This window comes from Chrysochloris asiatica, unplaced genomic scaffold (genome assembly GCF_000296735.1).
Source record: "Chrysochloris asiatica unplaced genomic scaffold, ChrAsi1.0 scaffold00564, whole genome shotgun sequence".
In the NCBI taxonomy this organism is placed as follows: Eukaryota; Metazoa; Chordata; class Mammalia; order Afrosoricida; family Chrysochloridae; genus Chrysochloris; species Chrysochloris asiatica.
This window is the reverse complement of record NW_006409082.1, coordinates 369,276-381,697: the sequence shown is the minus strand read 5'-3', so window position 1 is coordinate 381,697 and position 12,422 is coordinate 369,276. Positions and strand designations below refer to the sequence as shown.

Sequence of the window (12,422 nt, the reverse complement as noted above, 5' to 3'; positions counted from 1 at the left end):
CTTTTATATTCAACTTTCAAAGTTTATCTATTTTTGAAAATTTTCACATAATTCTTCCTTTGGTTAAATTTGGGCATATTATTAGGAGGGACAAGTTACTAGAGAAGGCTATCATATTTGCTAAAGTGGAGGGTCAGTGAAAAGGAGGATGATCCCCAATGAGATGGATTAGCACAGTGGTAGCAGCTATAGGCTCAAATGTAGCAATGATTGTAAGGGTCACCCAGAACCCGGCAGTGTTTCATTCTGTTGTGTATTGGGTCACTATGAGTTGGTAATAACTCCATGGCACCTAACAACAACAACATTATTTTTGAATTAAAAAAAAAGAAAACAAGAATATTTGTAACAAAAATAGGAATAGAAAGAAGCCAGATGAGAAAAATCCTGTGTGTTTGGAAAATGGATGGAACTAGACTGAAGAAATCCAAAGTGAGATCTATTGGACACAAAGTACAAATTTTTTAATCTTGCCTTTTTAGGTGTCTGGTGATCTACTTCCAAAAAACCAGCCATTGAAAACCCTATATTTCTACACATGGTATTTTCATATGTCAGAATCAACTCCACAGTAATTATTTACACAACAAATAATTTTTAATGTATACTAGAGGCTATGCTGCATACTAGTTATGCATTTTATTTGCACTGTTAAAACTTACAACCTAGTGAAGATACAAGCTTTTAACATTGTTTGAGTCCAAATACATGTTTTCTGGATAATTTGCTGAAACTGTGTATGTTCATGTAGCAATCACATAATTCTATAATTAGAGAGATGTTTTAGAGAAACATACTAAACTAATTCATGCATTTAAATATTCAGCAAAATACGCCAACCACTAAAATACTTTTAAACTACCTAGAGAAACCAACCCAACATTACAGATCTGAGGCTAAGAGTAGCTTAGACTATGGAATGAGGGAGCTTACGTGTACATCTTATTGATACTGCATATGAGTTGAATCACTTGGGACAAATTTTTCACCTACTAGAAGTCTCTGGTTTGTTCAACCCACATCCATTTATTCATAGAAAGTAAACTGAATGCATGACACAAAAACAATATTTTTTATTTGCATAAAATCATTGCTCTTTGTTGCTGTCAAGTCAATTTCAATTCATTATAATCACAGATGTATAGAGTGGAACTGTTTCATAGTTTTCAAGATTGACCTTTCAGAAGCAGATCACAAGCTCTGTCTTCAAGGCACCTGGGGTTGGGTTTCAACTGCCAACCTTTAAGCTAGGAGTGGAATATGTGCCACCAGGGACTATTTTATCATAAGAAAATGTCAATGGTACCTCAGGAGATAACCAACTGCCTTATACATTACCTGAGCACTTTGAATGGAAGGATGTCATCAGTTGCTACCATGGATTTGTTGGTGTTCAATGGAAGGGACCCATCACATTTCTTCTTCGTTCCCTTTACACTTCCCTGCTCTTACTCCTTACCTGTGTACCAACTATGCCAAGCACAGATTGCCCTCATCAATTGACCCCTCAGTCAGACACAAAACCACAACACTGGTACTGGAGTGATTTTTCTAAGGTCTACATTTACACACATCCCCATCACATCATAAATTCCTACAAGTTTATTGTTGCCTATGAAACTGTGATTTCCTGTTTATTTTTTAGTATTGCTTCTGGTTATGCCCCCCCAAATCTGGAACATTGAACAAAAATAGATGTATTTTGAAAGTTGAATGTAAAAGGCTATTGGCCAAAGACCAACATGCTGAATCAATTTCAGCTCACAAATACACCATGAGTTTTCTATTTAAACCTGAGCTATTGCCTCTCTCTGTTTCTTATTTTCCCAATTTTTCTACCTGAGAATTCCCAGTTAGTCTTCAGGTACTGAATTGCAATTTGCTTCTTTCTTGTCTGTATCTCCCATGTGCTTTGTTCCATATTCTACTTCTCAACTCCAGTATATATATTATTTGGCATGAATTGGGTACAAAATAGATATGTACTGCTTACAGTAATATATTTCAGCCTGTTCAGAGTCTCACTCTTTTTCTTAAAAATATTTGTTTGTAAATAATCCCTAAATAAATGACTCATAGATGTCAAATCTATGCTCTGTATTACAGCTTTTGATATATCTTTGGATTTGACATCGTACCCTTAAAAGTACTGAGCATTTTAATCTCCCTGATATCTGGTGTAAACAGAATGGGCATCCCAGATTCAAGTTCTGTCTCTTATTGGAAAAAACTGCCTCCAATATAGGAAGGCATCTTGCATTTCATCACTTAGAAGACAGCTGTTATCCATTTTCTGAGTGTTCCATTTGCAGCTTCTGGTCTTCTGTTGAAAGATTTCATTCCATTATTTATGACTTGACCTATTAAATTTCTAAGGGAAGATTCCCTAGAAAGGTGTGTACTGTGGTTACTAAAAGCTTCCCCCATCCTAGGAAGAGAATTTAAGGGGTGCAGAACAGAGTTTAAAATCATTTGAACCACACATATGAGGGTCAAAAAGAACCTGCTATTATTCTCAAAGCATCCTGGGAAATGCCAGGAAGAGTTCTTTCAAAATGATGACTATGGACAATTTGAGTTAAGTCATAGAAATTATAAGATTATATTATCCTCCCATAGATACAGCAGTGACTTTTTCTTCTACTGCTATCTTCCCCCACCTCAAAAGACACATTTTTTTTTTTTTAATAAGAAATTCAGATTGTCCTTGTCTCGCAGGCTAATGCTCTTCACAGAACAACTGAGCTCTTTTTGTTAAATTACAGAAATAGTGAAAGATTTATGATTCTGCTGGACAAAATCCTTTTGTTTTAAATAGTTGCCATTTTTTCCATGAAGAAATCAGACACCTTGTTGGTGTTTTCGTATAGTAAACATAGGGTCACTGAAAGGAAACAGGCTAGATGAAAGATCATGACGGTATTAAATTACTTCCATCTGCAAACACTGTAAATCCCGTAGACATAAAAAGAGAAGTTGTGGTTAGAGCTCTGAAGTGTCATGTTTTTGGACTTGAAGAAAGTCCTCCTGCTGAGGACTTTATTCTATTGCCAAGATTAAGAAACACAAAGTTGTGACGCAGTAACTGGACCATGTCAAAAGCAGTCTACAGCAAAACTCTCTCTCTTCTCCTCAGCTCCTTTCTTCATTTCACTTCTTGAATTCCCTAAGTTTCAAGTTTATATTGGAAGAACATTTTGCATGTTAAAGTCAAACTCCAAAAGATTGGTGCTCAAAAGATTAAAAAGAAAAAAAAAAACAACTTATTCAAAGCATGCAATTATTTCTTCAGTTTGTCGCTCTACTGATTACACATTGTTTATACTTGGGATGCAATTCAAAATGGTATTTTTTAGAAACAAGACTATTTGCATTTGTAATCAATTAATGTTATCTACAATTGCAATTTTATTAAATTATATGGTAGTCTTTAAGTAGGACTAAGTTTTTTTTTTCATTCAAGGCTATTACTAATGACCATAATATAGAGTTGGGCAGTACAAATAGTTAACACGTTCAGCTGCTGATCAAAAGGTTGGCTGTTTAAGTCCATTCACATGTGTCTTGAAAGAACTGCCTATCAACCTACTTTACAAAAATCAGCCAGGGGAAATTTGGTGGAACACAGATCTACTCAGACTGCTGGTGTTGCCATGAGTTGAATTAAAGATAACTGTTAACTAGTTAAAATAAAAGCAGTGCCCACTGGTGTGTGTCTTTTCATTATTGTTTGCTTGTTTGTTTTGGTTTTTATTGCTAAGCATATGAATTCCCTTCCTTGCTTTGACAAATCTACTGGTAGCATAGTAGTTACGAGTCAGGCTGCTAACCTCAAGTTTACCAATTCAAAACTACTAGATGTTCTGTAGGAAAAAGATGAGGCTTTCTGGTCTCATAAAAATCACAGCCTCAGAAACCCTATATAGAGTTGCTATGAGTTGGAACCAACGCCACAGCACACCACCGCCACCACTAATGCATAAGTGTGGTCATCAAAGGCCAGATACTTGCTACTTAATTCATTAAAATATAGGACAGCATTAAATAAGGATGAATCAGATAATCACAATTGGGATTTGAGACTGGAGCCCCTGATGCAAACTAGCAGCCTAGTTTTGGAATCCATTTTGGTGGCAGCAGCCAGTTGTTATTAAATGTGACTAGGTTGCGTTGATTCATAATGACCCTGTGTACGGTTTCCAGGGAGTAGTTGGTGTGTTTGAACTGCCAATTTTGTGGTTCATAGTCCAGTGCTGTTCCTACAGCACCACAGTGGCAAGTGTGAAATGTGTCCACTACTCTTTGAAGCTTACCTCTTAATAGGACGTATCTTTGAAGAAAAACTCTGCTGAGGAGTTTTCATCTGTAAAATAAGAGTAATAATGGTTCTTATCCCATAATACAGATGGAAGGATTGAAAGGACTAATATGCATTGAACAGTAACTGACACATAATAAGTTCTTCATTGGCATTTCTTTGTATGACCTATTAATACCTTCCCTTGTAAGGACCCATAGGGAGGGCTGGATAAGCACCAGAATGCTAACCACAAATTCAGCAGTTTGAGCCCACCAACTGCTCCACACCACCCTGTGTCTGTTAGTGTATCGTACTGTGGTGGTTTTTGTGTTACTGTGATACTGGAAGCTATGCCACCAGTAAGGTCAACCAAGGTAGACAGGTTTCCGCTGAGCTTCCAGTTTCAGACTAGGAAGAAGAGCCAGACTACTTCCGAATGTTTAGTCATTGAAAACCTCACGAACAGCAGAGGAACACTATCAGATAGCATCAGTATATTCAATATTCAAACATTATGAAAAGTGACAGAGGATGAGCCCCTCAGACTGGAAGATACTCAAAATATAACTGGAGCAGAGCTGCATTTGAGTTATGGTGTTGGAGAAGAATATTGCAAGTATCATGGACTGCCAGAAGAGCAAACATACATGTGTTAGAAGATGTGCAGTCAGAATGCTCCTGAGAAGCCAAGATGGCCAGACTTTATCTCTCATACTTCGGGCATGTGAGGAGGAACCAATTCTTGGAGAAGGACTTTAAAGTGGAGAGTCAGCAAAAAAGAGGAAGACACTCAACAGATGGATTGGCACAGTGACAGCAGTATTTGACTCAAATGTAGCAAGATTGTGAGGTTTTTAGAGGATGGAGCAATGTTTCTTTCTATTGTTCATGGGAGTCACTATGAGTTGGAACCAACTTCACATCACTTAACAGTAATTGCAAGCTGCTCCATAGGAGAAAGATGAGGCTTTCTGTTCCCACAAAATATTTACAGTCTCAGAAATCCTATAAAGGGTGGATATGAGTCAAAATTGATTCAGTTGCATTTAACAACAACAACTTGCTTGTACCCATAGACAGAACCATGTTCCATACCCTTCTTGTTGAATCTTTTCAGTATTTTTTCCTTAATTTAACCAGAATTTTATCTATAGAACACAACAAAGAATCCAAATTGAAGGCCAGCTCGAAACTTACTGCATATCAAGACTAAAATACTTTTACGCTCTAGACATATCTGAAACTCAGAAGTGCAATGTTTGTGAGAAAACATCTTTCCTTCATACTGTTCTACTTAAATTATGCGATCAATAATACTTCAGTTTTTAACTTTGAAACTAATCATATTAACAATATTGCCATATTTATTTCTTAATGTGATATAATTTAAACAGTGATCCAAATTCTAGAAGTAAATGCTAGATCTTCTGAATTTAATATGTTAAAGTACAATAATTCTTTGAGTTCATTTTTTTAAATAAATAAAGAAAGGTAGTCTATCTATTTTTATCTCTGTGTCTCCAGATTTATCTTACGGAATGAAGAAGTATAAACAGCATTTACAAGTTCACAAGGACAACAAGGATCTTTAACTCCAGTAAACACAGAGTAAAGGTGAAAACTCTGGCTTTACTTCACACAGCCTGAAGATATTATGGAGATACCATCAGAGAGAAAATCCCAGCACAAAATCATGACTATCTCCATACTAAAGGATTTCAGAAGGTTGGAAAATAGTAACACCAGAAGCTTCCTTCAATTGTTTCCTTGATAAAAATCTCTTCTTAGAGTTTCTGAAGTAAAAGAGAGAGATAAAATATACTGACCAAAAATTCTAGCAACTTCAAAGGAAATCCATGTGGTTTGCATGCCTTATATAGCTCTTCCTAAAAAAGCGAGACAGCTGTTTTCTGAAGGGAGGACCAGACTGCTGTGACCAGTAGTTTGAAACCACTAATTACAGTTTCAGAGACATTGAGGAAAGAGAGCTCATCTCCTTAAATATCATTAATTTCTTTCAAGTATGAGCTACTTCTCAAGACTTCAGATTAATCTAGACTATTAAAATATTTCCCAATTTTCCATGGCAAGTCATTATTTTCATTTTTAATGATACAGACTGAAACAGGACTTTGGATGAACCCTGTATTGAATTTCCATAATGCATGTTGTTGTTAGGTACCTTTGCATTAGTTCTGATTAATTGTTGTTGTTAGGTGCCGTTGAGTTGGTACTGACTAAATGACCTGATGCACAACAGAACAAAACACTATGGTCCTGGGACAACCTCAAATTGTTGCCATGCTTGAGCTCATTGATTCTGCCATATGCCAATCCATCTCTCTGTAGGTCTATCTCTTTTTCTCTGAATCTCCACTTAACATGATATCCTTCTCCAGTGACCGGTCCCTCCTGACAATATGGCCAAAATATGAGAGACAAAGTTTGGCCATCCTAGCCTCCCAGGACCCCTCTGGCAGAACTTCTTCTAACACAGATCTGTTGGTTCTTTTGGCTGTCCATGTTACTTTCAATATTTTACTCCAACACCATAACTCAAAGGCATCAATTATTCTACAGGTTTCCTTATTTATTGTCCAGCTTTTGCATACATATGAGATTATTGAAAATACCATGGCTTTGGTCAGGCACAACTTAGTCCTTAAGCTGATATCTTTGCTCTATAACAGCTTAAAAAGGTCTTGTGCAGAAGGTTTACCTAATGCAATGTGTCGTTTGATTACTTGACTGCTGCTTCCATGAGTGTTGATGGTTGGTCCAAGAAAAATTAAGTCCTTTACAACTTTAATCTTTTCTCTTTTGATAAGAATGTTATTTATTGGTCCAGTGGTGAAGATTTTTGTTTTCTTGACATTGAGATGTAATCCATATCAAAGTCTGTGGTCTTTGATCTTCATCAGTAAATATTTTAAGTCCTCTTCAATTTCAGCAAGCAAGGTTGTATCATCTGCATATTGTAGGTTGTTAATGAATCTTCCTTCAATCCTAATACCACATTTTTCTTCATATAACCCAGCTTCTCTGATTATTTGCTCAGCATACAGGTTGAATAAGTATGGTGAATGAATAAAACCCTGTCGCACACCTTTCTTAATTTTAAACTATTCAGTGTTCCCATGTTTTTTTCGAACAGCTATTCCTTGGTCCATGTATAGATTCCTCAAGAGCACAATTAAGTGTTCTGGAATACTCATACTTCACAATGTTATCCATACCTTGTCATGATTCACACAATTGAAAACCTTGTGCAGTCAGTAAAGCACAGGTAAACATCTTTTTGGTATTTTCTGCTTTCAGTCAAGATCCATCGGACATCAGCAATGAGTTCTCTTGTTCCACGGTCTCTTCTGTAACCGGCTTGAACCTCTGGAAGTTCTTAGTCAATGTATGATTGTGGCCATTTCTGTATTACTTTAGTAAAACTTTACTCACATGGGATATCAAAGAGATTGTGCGATGATTTCCACACTCCACTGTGTCACCTCTCTTTGGAATGGGCACAAATATGGATCTCTTCCAATCAGTTGTCCAGATAGTTGTCTTCCAAATTTCTTGGCATAGATGAGTGACTACCTCCAATGCCGCCTCACTTTCTTGAAACATTTCAATTTTTTTTTTTTTTTTTTTTCCATCTGACTCATAGTAACCCTATATACTACACAACAAACTATTGCCTGGTTCTGCAACATCCTCAAAATTGTTGCTATGTTTAAGTCATTTGTTGTAGTCATTGAGTCAAACCATCTCATTAAAGGTCTTCCTTTCTCCCCACCCCCCACCCCTTTTTTAGCTACTCCTCTACTTTATCAAGCATGATGTCCTTCTCTAGGAACTAGTCCTTCCTGATATCTCCAAAGCATGTAAGAAAAAAATCTCACCATTCTTGTTATTATTATTTTTTTAATTGAGTGATATTTTACATGGGAGAATGTTGGTTTTACACTCATCCAATAGTATTTCGTTTCATTACAGTGATTATTACAATTTCCTCTGTACATCATCATTCAACAGTATTTGCTTCTATTCCCTCTAGTTTTTTTTTTTTTTGTTGTTGTTGCTGTTGTTGTTGTTTTTTAATATACACAAAAACACTCAAGAATATATAACCATTTAAACAACTTGAGGGCAAATTCTGCAAGCCTGCCTCTGGCCTCCAGCACAAAGACTTTCTCTTTCCATGTGTCTGGAATCCTCAGCGGCTCTATTTCTCCCTGTTATCGTCTTGTTCTTAAGAGCACTATCTCTACTTCTTCCTAGACATATTCATTTATTCGTCTGCAGTTTATGTTATATTCAGTATTCTTCACTGATCCTATCATTCAAAGGCATCACTTCTTCTATAGTCTTTCTTATTCATTGTCCAACTTTTTCATGCACATGTTGTAGTTGTTGTTTGGTGCCATTGAGTCAGTACCAACTTATAACAACCGTATGCACAACAGAACATAACACTGCACATGAGAAAATATAAAATACCACATCTTGTATTAGGTTTACTTTAGTTTTGGTGGTGATGTGCTGGCAAGTAGGTTCTGACTCATAGCAACCATGTATAGAGTTTCCAAGGCTGTAAATATTTACAATGGCCAAAAGTCTCATTTTTTCCATCCAAGGAGCAACTGGTAGGTGCCAGCTGTTGACTTTGTAGTTAGTAGCCAAACTCGTAATCTGCTGCACTACCAAGGATCGTTCACCTTAGTCTGAATGAGACATAATTGCTTTTTCTCACTTTAAGGAAGTTTTTTGAAAAAGATTTGCAATAAATTATTTGATTTCTTGAATGCTGCTTCCAGGGGCATTGATTGTGGATTCAAGTAAAGTGACAACTTTGACAGCTTCAATCTTTTCTCTGGTTATTATGCTGTTGCTTATTGGTCCAATTATGGAGATTTTTATTTACTTTATGTTGAGATGCAATCTATACTGAAGGCCTATGTACAACAGAACTAAACACTGCCCAGTCCTGAGCCAACCTCACTACTGTTGCCACGCTTGAGCCCATTGATACTGCCACTTGGCCAATCCATCTCGTTGGGGGTCTTCCTCTTTTTCTCTGACCTTCCATTTTACTAAACCTTACCACCTTACCACCTTCTCCAGTGGCTGGTCCTTCCTGACAATATGTCAGAAGTATGAGAGACAAAATTTGGTCATCCTGGCCTCCAAGGAGCACTCTGGCTGCACTTTTTCCAACACAGATCTGTTGGTTCTTTTGGCAGCCCGTGGCACTTTCAATATTCTCCTCCAATGCCATAACTCAAAAGTCTATTATTTGGCTGAGAGGGGGTTTCTAGGAGTGAGTGATTTCAGTTCCATGTTAGAAGGATTAACAATAGTCTCTGGGTTCCCCCAACCTCTACCAGATCAGTAAATTTGGTCTTTTTTTGTGAATTTTAGCTTTGTTCTACATTTTTCTGTCATTCTAACTTGGACCTTCTATTTTGTCCATGGTCAGAATGTTTGATTGCAATAGCAAACCACTTCTAATTCTTCTGGTCTTAGGTTAAAGAAGGCAAGGGTATATATGGGCCATTAGTTCTTTGAAATAATTATTTCCTTGATTTTTTTAAATGGTTTTATTGTGAATTGAGTGAAAGTTTCCAAGCAGCTCCTTTCTTAGGCATTAGACCTAAAATGTACTGATACTGGCCATTTTGAATCAAACATGATACTATGTTGGGAATGAAAACTTGAAGAGGAATTGCATCACATTCATTGTCAAATCAAACATTTCAAGATCTACCCTGATATACAGCATCATCAGTAATAGGAGTATCTGTATTCCTATAAGGAAGACTATTTCATATGTCCATTATTCAAATGTACATACCAACCACTATATACAGTGTCTAAATAACGTTTCACAGATTTTGAAAATCAGTTCATTTGAAATCTTTTTCTTTATTAACATTATTATATTGACACTGCAGCAACATGGTGAGGCTAGAAAGCACCAAAGTAGGACTACAGAATATATGGTTATTGCTCTTTCTAGACTGTAATTACCTATAAGACATTATATTGGGCCTTGTATCTCTAGTGTCATCAGTTTCCTTACTTAAAATATGAGAATTTGTTTAGATTATCTTCATGGCACTCCTCACACCTAAATTATTTAACTATTAATTTCGGTGATTTTTTTTTTAATAATCATAAAAACTTAATAATTTACAACATTCACAGGTGCCACAACTGTCTGAATAGTTGCATTTACATATACATTATAGGCATATTTACAATCATTCACTTCATCATGTTGTTGTTAAGTGCCATCAAGTTGCTTCTGACTCATAGTAAACTTGTATAGTGTTTTAGAGGCTATAAATCATTGCAGGCACAAAAAGTCTTATCTTTCTCCCATTATCATATTGGTAGATATATGTTGATCTATATTATTATGACACATATGTTTTATGTCAATATTGACAAATCATTAACTGATGATATTTGTTAATTAAATTTTGAACATTCCCTAAATATCATAAAATGCAATTATGACAAGAGTAATAATAATAATAATAATAATAATAATAATAATAATAATAAATGGTATTTACAGAGCACTTATCCTGTCAAAGGCACAAGTAAAAATACCTTGTAAATATTTCATCATTTAAATCAATGTGGATAGTAGATGGAATTATAACTTATTTTACAAGTTGTGTAACTGAGGCAATATCATCACTCTAAAATGTAACAGACCTGGGATTTGAACCCAGGAACTCTGGTTCCAGATTCTGTGTTAGTTAATATTCTATTACAGCCTTTAAATATTCAACCTATGCTAACAGGGGTCATTAATACAATAATTTATTTGCTATACTATGATAAAAGAGTCCAAATTACAATTTGTTGAAGTTATCCTCTTGTGATTTTATTTGCTCTGTATTGTGGGAAAATAATTTAATCTTTTTAAGACTGTTTCTTCCTTCATAAAATGGTAACAATATTATACAGTGTTGTTCAATAAATTTAATTCATTAGAAATATGAAAATATTAATCTTTACTAATAAAGCACTTAATGTATTTGTTTGGCAATATTTCTGAAAAACCTACTATGTGCCAGATAGTGTTAATGAATGCTTCAGTAAATAGAACAAAGTTCATAACATCATAGATATAACATTATTTTAGGGAGACAGAATATTTGTTTAATTTATTTAATATATAATTTGTATATAACTCTATTAACCTCAGTTTTTGTTATTTTTTCAAAAAACTTTGTATTGTAAATTCAGTGAAATTTACAAAGCTGCTCATCAATTTTATATTCAGCAAATAACTTATTTTACTTAATTAAAATGATTCTAGGACTTTTGGCGCCTCCCTGACCAGGCAGCTCAGGTAGGGCTGTCTCGGGGAAAAGGGGCAGAATCGCACATAAGAAACCTCTGTCTAGCAGACAGACAGCCTTTGAACAAACATAAAATCTTATACTTCAACATTCTGAACTCGTTTTTTAAAAGATCAAATTGCTGAGGAATTACAGGCATTTTGAGCTTTTGCCTGCCTGCACATGGCTCCCGCTTCCGCGCCCGCACCAGTGAGTGCTTCTGCCCCGTGAAGAGGTTGGAATGCAGGGCTAGAGCAACCCCACTTAGAAGGCTGCATTTCCAGAGAAAAGGAAGCATAAACTAGCAAAGCCGAACAAATAGAGAGGGATAGCAGCGTGGATATCAGGAAATTCGGGGTACCCATGGTACAGAGAGACTGAGAGAGGTATTTTTTACATCATCAAATACGGACAGTACCTCCCTGCAGTCACGACCCCAGCCCTCTACTGCCCTGGCGTAGACCAGCCGTCTGCCAAGCCACCGAGACTCAGGAATGCCCAAGGCACAGGCCTGCCCACTGAGGCCGAGGCCCTCCCAAGGCCCAGACACTCCCACTGAGGCCAATGCTTACCCTGAGACCTAACCCGCCCACAGACTGGTCACAAAGGCCCAGGCCCAAACAAGGCCCTAATCGCATACGCGCCTCGCGGCCCAGGTGGTCCAGAGCCCAGTTGCTGCCGAGGTCCAGGGGCCCCAAGGCACAACCCTTCTTGTAGCCAGATTGTTGAGGCCCAGGGCCCTGGAGGACGAACCCACCATGTAGCCC

At 36.7% G+C, this 12,422-nt stretch overlaps 1 pseudogene; it reads right to left on the bottom strand.

Moving 5' to 3' along the window:
• The window catches only part of LOC102842111, a 74,959-nt pseudogene that overhangs the window by 13,871 nt on the left and 48,666 nt on the right, over positions 1 to 12,422 (bottom strand).